Source organism: Natator depressus, chromosome 5 (assembly GCF_965152275.1).
Source record: "Natator depressus isolate rNatDep1 chromosome 5, rNatDep2.hap1, whole genome shotgun sequence".
NCBI classification, from domain to species: domain Eukaryota; kingdom Metazoa; phylum Chordata; order Testudines; family Cheloniidae; genus Natator; species Natator depressus.
In genome coordinates, this window is record NC_134238.1 from 115,668,041 (window position 1) to 115,684,110 (window position 16,070).

A 16,070-nucleotide genomic window follows, 5' to 3' on the forward strand; every position below is an offset into this window, starting at 1 on the left:
TTGGGCTTTTCACCTGAAGTGATCACTAAGTCCTATTTCAGGTAGGACTTTTACACATACATTTCCTGCTATCCCCATCAACCACCCCTACCCCTGCGTAGAGAAAACTGAAGACTTGAGCAGTCGACAGCATCATAAAATTGTCCATCACTTTGTATGGTTGAATGGCTGAGTGTCCCTACCAGGTAGACTTATCCATCTGGTTCTTTAAGTGCATATACAGAGACAAAGATTGGGGTGGAGGGTTGGAGAATGATATCATGTTCTCATTCAAGCATGGTGGCTCATTTTTGTCTACAGTTAGGATCTGGTGAATGTTTGACTTCTCATTGCCTGAGATAACTTCACAGCATCAAACTTTCCCCCTCTTGCTCAGATGAGGGAAGAATGAAAAGACAGCCAACTCGTCTACATGGCAGCGCCCCAACACTGATCAAATTTAAAGAAATCATGCCATCTGCATTTTAAGTTGGGAGAGCTGTAGTTAGGTCTTGTCCTGTTTTGTTGTGCCGATTTTAAAGTTGCAGTCACCTGAACCACAGAATACCCTGTGAGCAACTGGAAGCAAAAGGCCCCAGGAAGATTGGAGTGATCTGTGAGCTACAATCCCAGAAGAGAGCGGTCAGAGGTGATATTCTCAGATACCATCCAGTGAAATGTTTTCAGTTTTTAATAGCACTAAGGCCAGAGAGCACTGAGAAATGCTTCTCTATAGCCACACTTCTCCCGATATAAAAGCATGGAAAACCATTGGGCAGGCACCCGGAAAAGCACTAAAAGAGGACACCATCAGACAGTGAAACGCTGCATCTGTTAAAGTAGCTTCAAGGGCAACAATTGTCTGTGCATGACTAACTTCTTCTGACCCACAAAAATCCACCATTTCAGATATAATGCTCCTCTTTGCTTAGCATGGCAGGCGCAAGCCGAGATAGAGCTGCTCAAGTCGTATTAGGCCATTCCCTCCTTTTTTCGGGAGGTGGGGAGAAAGAGCGGGTGTTGAATTTTGCAGTATAAATTCTATAAATATCTTTTCTGTTAGCCACTCAGCATATATACTTTTTCAGCCCTAATTCTGCAGCCTTTTGAAGCATTCACACAAAGTTGGTTTAGAAACTGAGGGCCAGACGTGGACTGGAGATTAAGTAGTCACTGACTTCACTGGATCTGTAACACCGCCTTTACCTAGACCCAAATTTAGCCTCATTACAATTAACTATTCCTTGCAGAAGCACCTAGGGACACCTTTTGAAACAGACACTGTATAAATTTAAAGCACAAAGAGATCCCATGTCCTAGGGAAGTCAATCTAAGATTTAGAAAGAACACAGCAGACGAACACACAAACAAATTTATGATGGGAATCATGGTGGATGGAAGACAAGATAACAAAACTAAATATGTGCATTTGCCAAGTTTGTAATCACAGTGATCTCAATAGTCACATGTGGCCACCGTCTAATGAATGCTGGTTACCCATTTTATAGAGTTAATTGAATAATTTGCATGTCGGGGACAGATTCTGCCTCAGATTGTCTCTCTAAGGAAGATATTTGTACAAATAGAATCGCTTGATACTATAATTTGTTTTAAAGTATAAAATAGTTTTTTTTCCAGCAAATTGAAAAAAAAAAGGTTTGGGAACAAACTTAACTCTTATTTAAAAGACTGTGGACATTGACAAATTAAAACTGTACAATGAAGAATGATGTGTACTTCTTTGTGTAGTATAAATAAGTAAATAATTGTATCTTTGCAAAGAATTCTGGCTTATTGTAGAAAACTCTCAAACCTTCAACTCAGTGTATGATTGCAGTAAAGAATATTGTGCATAAGCAAAGATGTATAGTGTGAATCACAAGATGTGGTGTTTAGTATTATTTGGATAACAACCAAAAGCGTCCAAAATTGAGGCAGACTGATTAAGTAGTTCCACAGGAATTTTGTTTTGTAGTGATTGATTCAAGTGGTAAGAGGAAATCTTGCATCGTGGTAGAATGTTTAAACTTTGTAGAAAATTGGGGAAGAGATTATAGGAGGGATTGTTTTTTCCTTAAGAATTCTTAGCATTTTTATTAGGGCTGTCAAGTGATTAAAAAAAATAATCGTGATTAATCACATGATTAATTGTGCTCTTAAACAATAGTAGAATACCATTTAAATATGTTTGGACGTTTTCTACATTTTTTTTGTAGATGAAGTGAGCTGTAGCTCACGAAAGCTCATGCTCAAATAAACTGGTTAGTCTCTAAGGTGCCACAAGTACTCCTTTTCTTTTTGCGAATACAGACTAACACGGCTGTTACTCTGAAACCTACATTTTTTTACAGTGCAAATATATGTAATAAAAAATTGAGTACTGTACACTTTGTATTCTGTGTTGTAACTGAAATCAATATATTTGAAAATGTAGAAAAGGATCCAAAAATATTTAATAAATTTCAATTGGTATTCTATTGTTTAATAATGTGATTAAAGCTGCGATTAATCACAATTATTTTTTTAAAATTAAACGCATGAGTTAATGGCGATTAATCGACAACCCTAATTTTTAATCAAAATTGTACATAAAGTGTCTGTAAAAAGTACTGTAGAACTTCTGCATGTTTTTCTGTCTCCAGGAATTTCATAGGAAAATTCTAACTTTTTGACTTCCTATTGACTTGAGTGCCTGTCATAAATATAAAAGGAAGGGGTTAAGAAGCTCTGATACAGTACTATAAAATCCTCTTACCTGTAAAGGGTTAAGAAGCTCAAGTAACCTGGCTGGCACCTGACTAAAATGACCAATAAGGGGACAAGATACTTTCAAATCTGGGGCGGGGGGGGGGCGGCTGGGTGCACAGAAAGGCTTTGTCTGTCTTGTGATGCCTCTGCCGGGGACAGATCAAGAAAGCAAGCAATCCAACTCCAATAGAGTTAGTAAGTAATATAGCTAGAAAATGTGTTAGATTTTCTTTTGTTTTTGGTTTATGAAATTCGCTGTGCTGGAGGGAATGTGTATTCCTGTTTTTGTGTCTTTTTGTAATTTAAGGTTTTGCCTAGAGGGATTCTCTATGTTTTGAATATGACTGCCTGTGAGATTATCTTCCATTCTAATCTTACAGAGTGTTTATCTTTTTTTGTTCTTCTAATAAAGTTCTATTTTTTAAGAATCTGATTGGGTTTTTAGGGTCCTAAAAACCCAAGGCTAGTCTGTGCTCATCTTGTTTATTCTAAAGCCTCCCCAGGAAAGGGGGTTTAAGGCTTGGGGGGATATTTTGGGGGAAGACTTCTCCAAGTGGTCTCTTCCCAGATTCTTTGTTAAATCACTAGGTGGTGGCTGCATACTGAATCCCAGATACAGGGAATTTTGTGTCTTGGGAAAGTTTTAACCTAAGCTGGTAGAAATAAGCTTAGGGGGTCTTTCATGCAGGTCCCCACGTCTGTACCCCACAGTTCAGAGTGGGGAAGGAACCATGACAGTTCCCTTGAGATCAGGTTTTAAAGCAAGCATCCTGAAGCCAGACCCTAATCACCGTAGTAGGCCAGCTAGACATTTAGCCCAGATTCTGAGGACTGGGTCTACACATTGTTAGCAGCATAACTATGTTAGTTAGGGATATGTGCTTTTGCTTGACATATTTTTTCCTGCTAAACGCCAGAGGAGAGAGGTGAGCAAACTACGGCCCGCAGGCCACATCTGGCCCATGGGACTGTTCTGCCCAGCCCTTGAGCTCCCTGCCGGGGAGGCTACCCCCAGCCCCTCCCACGCTGCCACACCACCACGCGGGCCGTGCTCTAGTCCGCTGCTCCTCTTGGGCAGCGCGGCGACATGGCTGACTCTGGCATGGTAAGAGGGAGGAAATGGGGGGGGGCGTTGGATGGGGGCAGGGGGTCCCGAGTGACAGTCAGGGGACAGGGGGCAGCTGGATGGGGTGGAGGTTCAAGGGTGGCAGTCAGGGGACAGGGAGCAGGGGGAGTTGGATAGGGGTTGGGGACCTGGGGGCTGGTCAGGGGCGGAGGTTCTGCAAGGGGGGGCGATCAGGGGACAGGGAACAGGGGAGGGGTGGATAGGCGTGAGAGTCCCAGGGGACCTGTCAGGGGATGGGGGGATGGATAGGGGTCATGGCAGTCAGGGGACCGGGAGTGGGGAGAGGTACCGGGGGGCGGTTAGGGGCAGGGTGTCCTGGGAGGGGGCATCAGGAGTCAAGGAGCAGGGGGGTTGGATGGATCAGCAGTTCTGAGGGGGGCAGTCAGGGGGTGGAAAGTGGGAGGGGGCAGGGGCCAGGCTGTTTGGGGAGGCACAGCCTTCCCTACTCAGCCCTCCATAAAGTTGCGCAACCCTGATGTAGCCCTCGAACCAAAACGTATGCCCACCCCTGCCCTAGTACAATTGCATGTATACTGGTATAAAGGTGCCTTTATACTCATATGTCTTATTTCTGTTCCTGAAGCAGAATAAAGAAGCTCCCTTATATCACTATAACTGCATCCATACTAGAGGTAGGTCTGCCATTTAAACTATGCTGGCCTAGTTAAAACAGCAAATCATTTGCTCAAAGATAAGGCCTTAGATTCATTTTCTGTTTCCAAAGGGCCAGTTTCTGAGACTCTCTCAAGTTAAGAGGAGCTATTGGTGTGCAACACCTCTCATTTGTCCATATGTCTTTTATGGATGACTTGCCCTTGCAATGCACTGCACTGGAACGAGGTATATACATTGTTGGCTTTCAGTGTTTTTACAACTGAGGACCCGCTCCTGCTCACACGTACCTATTTAATTTTACACAGTGTGAACAGTCCCATTGACTCCAGTGGAGCTACTCACTCTGTGAAAAGCAAGCACATGCATAGGTCTCTGCAGGATCAGGACTCAAGGTAATGTGTTGTTATGGACACTAGCATCTCTTAGCACAGTCGGTTTTAGTTTCCCGTATAACAAGATTCAGTAGCAAAATAAGGGATCACCACCAAGACAACTTGTAAAAAGTAACCTCATCAAGAGCCTGGAGCAAAGTAGTCACCCTCTAACGTCACAGCAGCTGGCAGTGGCAGATGTTTTTAGCAGCTTTGTGAAAGTAACAATAAAAGGGCCGTAGCTCAATTGAAAGCCTGTGCTTTCTTTCATTGGCTTAACCGCATGCAGATGTACTGAAGGGAAATCTTAAAATTTACAGCTAAAAATCAAAACACCAGATGGCCTCGTAATTGGATCTTCCCATTTTCCCAAAGCACACCAGCCCCTTTGACTGATGACATCAGGTGCTATAAATACATATATACATATCTGTAGTCAGTGTTGGTCCATGAGTGTGATTCTTGAGTGAAGACTCCCCAAACGGCTTGAAACATTGGAAACTGTCAAATATGATTGCAAGCTGACCTAAATTTTGTCTACATAAATTTAGGAGAGCTAATGAACTGAGTTAGTTTGGCTGAATTATTGCAAGCAATTAGAGAAAAAGGGGACTTTACACCTGTAAGTATTAATGCTGAGTTGATATGCTTCGGATTGAAAATGTTGAAGAGAATGTGTGGTTTTGTACATTTGAATGCCTTTAAGGAAAATTTAGTTTAAAACAACGGAAAGATTTACTTCTGAAGAACCCCGTAAAAATGTTCCATCTCCTCGTAAACCATTCTAAAAAAAACAAACATTCCAAATATTTCCTTTTATCTTGCTTAAAATAATTTTTGCATGTCTTTTGATGATTCAATAGTCCAGTAAAGTTATTGCAGACAACATTTGTTCCATGCTCAACTATATACAAGAAAGTACACCATGACTGAATTTCTATGGTAGATGTATATTAAACATACTGAGACAAATTCAACACAACTAATGTGAGCTAAACACAAAGGCACATTCTCCCTTCTGGACAGTTATCTGGCGTTCACCTGTTGGGAAGCAGCTTTCATTTGTGCAGGAAAGCTATATGAGTTCTTCTGAAAGAAGCCAAAGAGGGTATTGTATATCCCCCTTTCCAACTCAGATATCCTACTTTTCAGGCATAAAATTGATCCACCCAGCCTAAATGAAGTATGATCCTGTTTGGGCCACTGCAACCTCTGGTCTACCAGTAGAGAGTGTCAGTTTGCAGACGCCTTTATTTGAGCTTACCTGGCTTAACCCACAAATAACTCTAGTTCACCAACTTTGAGCATCAGCAAGTATTGTAAATATAGCAGCTTTCTGTCATAAAAATATTTTGTAGAACATGCATTATAATGTCACCTCATTGACGGACATTTGCCTTTTAGCAATGTTAAAAAAAAAGAAAAAAGAATCTGGTCTTCCTGACAGCTCAATGTATTAACATTTTTCATTGCTAGACTTGCTGGTGTCTGACAGATGTCTATGTTCAGCTGAAGCTTATTGATCGACTTAAAAAAAAATGTTGCAAAGCTAGTTGTTATCATAATGATTAGCCTCTCCATGGGCATTCCACAATTTCTGAAATTGTGATTTAACTCTTCTTAAATAGTCTGTATTCCCCCATGCGGGAAATGTGCGCGTGCTCGTATTTACACACACATTTCTTTTTCTAGATCCAAAGAAGAGGAGACAATACATACCGTGACATACCAACATTATATGGGATTCCTTGTTATGAAGAGAGGAAGCGAACATGAGAATTCAACAGGAAATGAGGCTGTAAACTGGTAGCATACCTGTAAGCAGAGACCCTGCCAAACAGTAGTATCAGGAATCTTATCCCATATAGCAGAAGTGTGATATCACAGAAATCAAGATACAAAACTAGAAGTGTGGACATTATTCATCGTGAACCAGTTATCCAAAATTTTGGATCGGATCCGTTAACAACCTCATGCTTTTGAATATATGGGTGTCTGAAAGAATTTGCCAGATTTTGAATGAAAAAAAATGTCCAGTGGGCGTGATATATCTGGATTTCAGCAAAGTTTTTGACACGGTCTCCCACGGTATTCTTGCCAGCAAGTTAAAGAAGCGTGGGCTGAACGAATGGACGATAAAGGTGGATAGAAAGCTGGTTAGATCATTGGGCTCCACGGAGTTCCCCAGGGGTCGGTCCTGGGGCAGGTTTTGTGCAACATCCTCATTAATGAGCTGGAGGATGGGATGGATTGCACCCTCAGCAAGTTCACGGAGGACACTAAGCTGGGGGGAGAGGTAGACACGCTGGAGGGTAGGAGTAGGGTCCAGAGTGGCCTAGACAAATTGGAAGTTTGGGCCAAAAGAAATCTGATGAGTTTCAACAAGGACAAGTGCAGTGCCCTGCCCTTAGGATGGAAGAATCCCATGCACCGCTACAGGCTGGGGACTGACTGGATAAGCAGCAGTTCTGCAAAAAAGGACCTGGGGATTAATTAGTTGGGGTTGAGCCTGCATTGAGCAGAGGGTTGGACTTGACCTCCTGAGGTCTCTTCCAACCCTAATCTTCTATGCAGTCTGCGGAATGGTCAAACTGTTTGCTTTATTTCTATTCATCATTCATGGTATCTGACGGATCACTAAAGTCACCTGATATTGTTTTTGCTCCCTGATTGAGTAACTGAAACTTTTCACATAGAACAGTGAATGACAAGTAGCAAATGACCCATAATTAATTGTCTTGTTCATCCTTGTTTTCATGGAAATGAGCAACCATTCCCCAAACAAATTCATCTGAATACTTGCACAAGTATGTGAATAGCTAGTGAGAACAGTACAGACATGGCTAACATGACCAATTGTTTGATATTTGAACAAAAGTTTGCAAACACTGTTTCAACAGTACTCAGCAAGTTCTAATAAAACCCAGCCGGGCGTGGGGGGGAGCATTAATCAAAAAGTAACACGTACCAGTGCTTTTACAGTTAATCAGAGGGGTGTTTTAGTGCACTAAGCATCAGATTTCAAACAATTAGAATTCTTATAGCCATGCATTTAAATCCTGTAGATGTTGATGTAACATTTCATCAGTTCAAGATAGATGCATTGAGTACTATGTGTTTAGTATGTGCGGCTGTCCTTAGGATGTGTCTTTAGAAGAAGTCCTCTCTGCACTTTGGGGTGGGGTGGGGTGGGATAAGAGATCCAGTTATACCTCTTGTAAGAGTAAGGATTGCTGTGGTGGCTTTGGGGTCCTTCAAGACAAAAGGCTTTTGTTTGTAAGTGGAGATATTCTACTGAGACTTCCATATAATACTTTTAAGGTTTGTCTACACAGTGGGGTGTTGCGCTCTACAGGGGTGTGAGTTCTAAAGCACACTAATGTATTATACCTTAGTTGGTCTGTGTCAACCTGTGGTGGGCAACCTGTGGCCCCTCAGTGTGATCTGCTGGTGGGCAGCAAGACATTTTGTTTACACTGACCGTCTGCAGCTCCTAGTGGCCGCAGCTCACAGTGGCCACGGTTTGCTGTTCCCAGCCAATGGGCGCGGTGGCCAGCATGTCCCTGCGGCCCGCGCCATTTCCCTCAGCTCCCATTGGCTGGGAACAGCAAACCGTGGCTACTGCGAGCAGTGGGCGGCCGTGCCTGCGAACGGTCAATGTAAACAAACTGTCTCGTGCCTCACCAGCAGATTATCCTGATCCGTCATGTGCGGCCTGCAGGCCACAGGTTGCCCACCAGTGGCGTAGACCCTGCAGGTGCACAATAAGGATTCCCTAGTGGGTTTTCACATATATCTGTTTCAGGCAGCACTTCTTTAAAGCCTTATCTTTCCTCCAAGTCTGGGCTTGTGGGGCACCAGTCCAGTCCCCTGACATACTATACAGTCTGAGAGCTGCTCTACATTATGCCAACTGCCCACTAACTTTTATTCTGGTAATGGGATTCCTGTGCTGTACAACTGCCCTGGTCATAATCTCTATGCCACGAGTTTGCCCCTGACCCCCTCAAATATTTGTAATATGTGTTTAAGTAAAGTGAAATGGGAGGGGGTGGGGCCCCAGCAAATGTGATGTAGCAGGACCCCAAATTTCTCTTGATAGGCCTGAGTGTATAAACTGCTATTGTAGCCCTTAGCTAGCAAATCATTCTTGTACACCAGAGGATTCGCTTATGACTTAAGATTGGGTAGAGAAAACATTACTAGTAAAGTTGTGTGATGATCTGGCCCTCAGTCACATTACGATATTGTCATGGTATAAAATCTTCTCTTAAGTCTCTACAGTTTGGTTCCAAAAAAAGTAGTTTTGTTCTTCTTGCCGATATGACAATTTACAATATTCCAAAACTTAATTACGAGGACATCTCATTTTGGGCCACATTGATGACCTTACTTAAGCTGATTGGCATTTTATTCCACATGTAGTCCCATGAACTGAATGCTAATCACCGTTAATAAGGGTACGAGAACCTGCCCCTCCATATTTTGCTTTAAAAAAAAGAAAAAGAAAAAGAAAGATCAAATTTAATTTAAAGAAAAAATTCTAAGAGAAACACATTTCAACTGGCTTTTATAGTATACTCTTTTCAATTTGGCTACAGCCCCCATTGTAAAAACTCTGGATTGCAATATATCAAAATGAGCTATGCCAAGTAGCTTGGCTTCAGTAACTCAGACAGAGATTAGGGGGTCTATTACAGAAATGAGTGGGTGAGGTTCTGCGGCATGCACTTTGCAGAAGGTCTGACTTGATGATCCCTTCTGACCTTAAAGTCTAGAAGTGCTAAAGGTAAAGATTAATGTAAGCAAAATCTGAATGTATGCTTAGTACACAAACGTACTAGGATATTTTTATTTCCATTTGGAACAAACATTATATTGAAAACACCACTATATTAGGTTCATCTTTTAAGTTCATAAGATGTAATATGCAGCTCAGTGAATTGAATTAACTCTGGGCTGGATTTTTTTTTTTTAAATAAGTCAGTGGGAGAGAGCTACATTGGTAGGAGTCATTCTGGGTTTCAAAGCAACTAATGTAGTTAACAATCCTGAGAAATAAGAACGTGCATGCCCAGTGGAAGTGCAGAATTCTGTGCATGTGTGCAAGTCTTTGCAGGATCAAAGGTTCAACGAGATCATTAAAAAAGAAAAAGATGATTTGGGGGTTTTGTGAGGACTGATTTTTAACAAATGTATGATATTCTGTGCTGCACCAGTCCTTTTAATAATCACGTTTGTGGATAATTTTTCTGCTATTCCCCCAGATATAGTAAAAATTTCCTTTATGTCTCTGTGCAGTGCTGACAATGCTGATAGGACTTAAAATAGTAAATAATCCCACTTAGCATGAGAAAGGAAGAACAGTGTTGTGGACAGTCTTCCTGTGTAACCTTGGGCAAACCACACCTTTCTGTAGCTTTGCTCCCCAGCTATAAAATGGGGTTTATGCTACTTCCTTTTTCCATTCCTTGTCTTTCTCAATGTTACTAAATAATATATATGAGTTGTAAGGGTCTTAATATTAACCCAAATCCTTTGTGTATAAGCCAGAGTGTATTGTATCTATAAAAATCCAGTGCTCTGTACTCACCAAACTGAACAGTTCTTCTTACTTTGATTCAACCGTGGGTGACCAAATGACTCAATGTATATAGTCAATAATGGAACATGTACAGTCTTTCACTGACCCTGTTGATCTGTGGAGAATTATGTCCACAGATCCAGAGGAGGACATTTGGAGGCTAACCAAGGATGACTGTTACTACAGATCTGTGCTGTAATGAACAAGGCAGTGTGATAGATAAGGGGTATTATAACCAAATATGTTCTGTGATTGATAAGGGATATTTGTTATTGCCTGTTTTCTGTGGTTTATGAAATAATGACCCACTGAAAAATGTTTTTAACTCATTAGGAATTGCTTATTGCCACAGACATTCTTAGTAATGATGACTGGGTTAGAAATCCATTTAATTTATCCATCAGGTAAACTAGATACCATAAAAGAAGTTCCATGAGTAGTTAGGTAAATTGAGATACTGGAGACAGAACACACAGGGGTCAGTTGTACGAAAATAGCTAGTCTTCCTCACAAAGCAATTTCTTTGTCCCACATCCAATAAAAGGCAAGAGTTTGGGGGAGTTCAAGTTGGAAGTGGACAAGCTGCCATAGCTTTACCAGAAACTCCATAATTTGGTAAAGTACGGTTTTCTTTCTGTATTGTGCATTGTTCATCTTTTACTAATAATTAGGGCTGTCGATTAATCACAGTTAACTCATGAGATTAACTCAAAAAATTATTCACGATTAATCACAGTTTTAATCGCACTGTTAAATTTCAATTGGGATTCTATTGTTTATTAAATATTTTGGAGATTTTTCTACATTTTCAAATATATTGACTTCAGTTACAACACGGAATACAAAGTGTACAGGGTTCACTTTATATTATTTTTAATATAAATATTTGCACTGTAAAAATGATAAACAAAAGAAATAGTATTTTTTAATTCACCTCATACAAGTACAGTCGTGCACTCTCTTCATTGTGAAAGTGCAACTTACATAACTGCACTCAAAAACAAAAGTGTAACCAAAATAAAATAAAATAAAATAAAATCTACATTTGTAAAACTGTAGAACCTAGAAGTCCACTTAGTCTTATTTCTTGTTCAGCTAACTGCTAAGACAAACAAGTTTGTTAACATTTATGGGAGATAATGCTGCCCACTTCTTACAATGTCACCTGAAAGCGAGAACAGACATTCGCGTGGCACTTTTGTAGCCAGCATTGCAAGAAATGCTAAACATTCGTACGCCCCTTCATGCTTCAGCCACCATTCTAGAGGACATGCTTCCATGCTGATGACACTCGTTAAAAATATAACGTGCTAATTAAATTTGTGACTGAACTCCTTGGGGGAGAATTGTATGCCTGCTGCTCGGTTTTACCCACATTCTGCCATATATTTCATATTATAGCAGTCTTGGATGATGAACCAGCACATGTTGTTCGTTTTAAGAACACTTTCGCTGCAGATTTGACAAAATCTGAAGTGCCTTCCAAAATCTGAAAGGGACAAGGTGTGGAGCATGCTTTCAGAAGCCTTAAAAGAGCAAGACTCCAATGCGGAAACTACAGAAACCTGAACCACCGAAAAAGAAAATCAATCTTCTGCTGGTCGCATCTGACTCAGATGATAAAAATGAATATGATGATTTGGATTGTTATTGAGCAGAGCCTGTCATCAGCATAGATGCATGTATTCTGGAATGGTGGTTGAAGCATGAAAGGACACACGAATCTTTAGTGCATCGGGCACGTAAATATCTTGTGAAGCTGGCTACAACAGTGCCATGCAAATGCCTGTTCTCACTTTCAGGTGACACTGTAAACAAGAAGTGGGAAGCATTATCTCCTGCAAACGTAAACAAACTTATTTGTCTGAGTTATTGGCTGAACAGGAAGTGGGACGGAGTGGACTTGTTGGCTCTGAAATTTCACATTGTTTTGTTTTTGAATGCAGGTTTTTTGGTACATAATTCTACATTTGTAAATTCAACTTTCATGATAAAGAGATTGCCCTACAGTACTTGTAATGGGGAAACTTAAAAATACTCTTTTTTTTTTACAGTGCAAATAATTGTAATAAAAAATAAATATCAAGTGAGCACTGTGCATTTTGTATTCTGTGTTGTAATTGAAATCAATATATTTGAAAATGTAGAAAACATCCAAAAATGTTGAAAAGGTATTGGATAAACGGAGGGCCAAATTTAACTTTAGTACCTAAATCTGTAAGGGTGGGAGATTTGAAGAAAATCCTGCCCCCCATGAAAGTTCTCTCACCTTTCCCCGTGGAGATTTCCCCCTGTCCCCTCCCATGTCACAGGTTCTTAAGTTTTCGGCGTGGTGGGCTGAAAGACATTCACTTGCCTATATCTTTCTTCCAGTCGAAGTAAAAATACCTAAATCTAGAAGACACAGAATCTGATTTGATGATACATGGACTTAGATTCATCACCAGATCCTTAATAATCACATGTTTTTCCATTTCCTCAAACTAAACATAACTGCAATATGTGGGCAATTATAGACTTTAACGCTCCGGTCTGAGCTCCCATATCTGACTGTAGGACACACTGCTCCAGCACAAAAGCTTTCTACAGAGTTCAGGGACTGGCTCCCAACTGTCGGGAATGGATCAAAAGATTTGGTGGCACTCTCTCTCACGTATGGCATCTTCAGAGCAAGTACCTAGAGAGGCACTGTAGGTCCATAAGTCATTTCAAGGCCTCCTCTGTGACTTTGTGGATACCAGTGTGATGGCCCTGGGGGCTTCAAACCCCTGTGCCTCTGGCTTTAGAGCACTGCAGTCTGAAGCTTGGTCCATTACTGTTTTATACTACATGAATTCCTGGTCCTGCAATGCCAACACCTGCACTAATAATGTTTATTATTCTCAGTCTTTTTTACATGCTTCATGGAGGAGCTTTTCTATTGGTATTCTGTTAGCCATTATAAGCTAGAGCTAAAATAAATGTCTGGCACTGGAGTAATTATTTGAAATCCTATGTATAATTTATTAAACAAATCCATAATGACTGCTTTCTAAAAATATTAGGGCAAGATGAAATATGTTTTGACAGCTGTCAATCCAGAATGTCAAAGTGTTAGATTGTCAGCCTAAAAGATTATAATAGTCTTTTCCCAGCTCTTTTGCAAGAGAATAAAATACAACGAAAATTATTTTAATTTCCTAATATCTAGTCATATAATAAAGATCACTTAATCACAGAATCTTCAGGGGCCATGAAGAGGTGAAATTCTGGCCCCATTGAAGTTAATAGCTAAGCGCTTCAATAAGACCAGGATTTCACCTTAAGATTCCAGCTATTCATCTTGAGGAAAGTTTAAAATAATATATCTGAGGAAAATAATCTGATACACAGATATTCACTCAGAGAAAGAAATGATGAAAAAACCTAGGGGTTGTAGTGAAGAACAGATTAGACACAAGTTGGAAAGTAAAGGTGGTTGGAATTTTTCAAATGAAAAATATTGCATTAAAAATGTCCCATTTTCAAAAATGGCAGGTTTCATAAAGCTGGTTATTCCCACCCACACAAGTTTTCTTTTTTCTATATCTCCTTCTTTCCCCCCAAAAAGCAAAGGGGAAAACACAAAAAACCCACAGCAATTAAAATGTGGAAGTTTCAATAACAGCTTCACATCAGTGACAAATTTCTCCTTTTTGAAACCTGTGAAATAAAAGCTTCTTTCTTTAAAAAAAAAATTGTCATGAAAACTCATTGCCATTTTTCACGAATTCTGTATGCAACATGATATAGCAGCACATAAGTAAGAAGCCAATGTGATTTAGAGATACTTACGGTAAAGAATCTTGTCCTGCACAATTCCTCTTAATATGGCTTTGGTAGGATGACGCCTACAGTATTATGTCATGTTCTGGCTACACATCATTAGTAAGATATTGAAAAACTGGAGGGGAGTCATGGAATAGCAAAACATTGATGAGGTTGCAGGAAGGAATGACTCAAGGTAACTCAAATGGTAGCAGTCTTTGTTCCAATCCTGAAGGTTCAAGCCCTGATGATGCTGCATGATGGGAGGATTCTTGATTACCATGTATAAGTACCTCACGATGAGAAAATACCAGATATTAAAGGGCTCTTTAATTTAGCAAAGAAAGGTATACTAAGAAGCAATGGCAGGATGTTAAAGACAGACAAATTCAAGTTAGCAATAAGGCATAACTTTTTAACAGTGATGGTGGTCAACCACTGGAACAAACTCCCAAGGGAAGTGATAGATTCTACACCTAGCAAAAATCTTGACATCAAACCTGGAGGCCTTTATGGCAGACAAATTTCTGTCAAACACAAGTTAACAGGCTCAGTACAGGAGTAACTGGATGAAATTCTAGGACACATTATGCAGTGTGTCAGACTAGATGGTTGTGGTTTAAAAGTGTGTGAATCTATGGGAAGATGAAAAGACCTAGATCTGTATAGCTTAGCTATGAAAAGGGAACATGAGACTACAAAAATGTCAAAGGTGTAAACACCAAGCAGGGAGAGAAGCGTGTTTCTTTTTCCCCCCCCTCTATTTTTAAGTGAGCAGGATTGGAGCCACACCTAGCTAAGACTTAATATATTTATTGTGTTTTTGTTATATGACCTTTCCAAATTACTAACTGCTGAGAGGCAACTCTTTTGCCATCACTAGATATTTCTGAGCCAGTGAGGTGACTAATCAGCTCAGCACTGCAGAGCAATGCCCTCATGCTTTAGGGCATAAGCCAACCAGTAACTAATGGGGGTTAGCAAGAATTTTTCCCTGGGAGAGAGTTTCTCACACATTGGGTCAATTTTTCCTAATGGAACCATGATCTATGAGAAAATGTTGATTCAGTTGAACTGAAATGTTTTGATGGACAACAGGCAAGAAGGCAGGCTGGCCAGTCTGCTTCCCTGCCAACCAGCCAGTCTGGCCTCCCCAAGCTGCCCAGCTGCTTGGAAGCCCACCTGGCAAGCAATTTGGGAGCAGGAGCTGGAGCTCCCCAGGCTGAATGGCAGCCGTCTGGTGAGGATTCTGCTCTCCAGGCATCTGCCTCCCTAATTCTCAAGCAGAGAAAACAGAAATCTTAGTTCTAAAATATCATTTTTTCAAAACATTCTCCCAAGGAATTATTTTTGTCTTTTTTCATGAGATAGGATGAAATTCTCTTTTTATGGGAGGGAACTGATTTTTCCAGCCAACTCTAATTTCTTGACTTTCCTCTGAACTACCTGGTGTTGGCTACTTTTGCACTAGAAAGCACACTGGTTGGATTCAGAAGGGCAGGGCCTATATTCCGGTAACTGGCCACTCAGCCGGGAACCCTTGCAAGTTTTTCTTGGCTGACCTCGGCATGTGTGTTCCAGCCTCCTACTGTTGGGGAAAAGGGTGATTATGACAGATTACAGGCCTGATTTTCAGGCCAGCATAGGCCAAGTCTCCCTTTTTACATCATCAGTTATGCAAAGATAAACAACAGTAGGTCAAGTTACTTGCAGGCACCCTTTTATGTCGTTAAGGGTGCATCTACTCTTGGAGGTAGGATTGCAATTCCCAGTTCACGTAGACATACCAGTACTAGCTCCCCTTAAGTTAGTGCACTAAAAATAGTAACAGCAGCAAGCAATGGCATGAACAAGTCACCCT

General features: G+C 40.7%; 1 long non-coding RNA gene across 1 annotated transcript in view; it reads right to left on the minus strand.

The window, feature by feature from the left end:
• LOC141987064 (uncharacterized) overlaps nt 1-16,070 on the minus strand; it is a 170,908-nt gene that overhangs the window by 98,109 nt on the left and 56,729 nt on the right. The gene's annotated exons all lie outside the window — the stretch shown is intronic.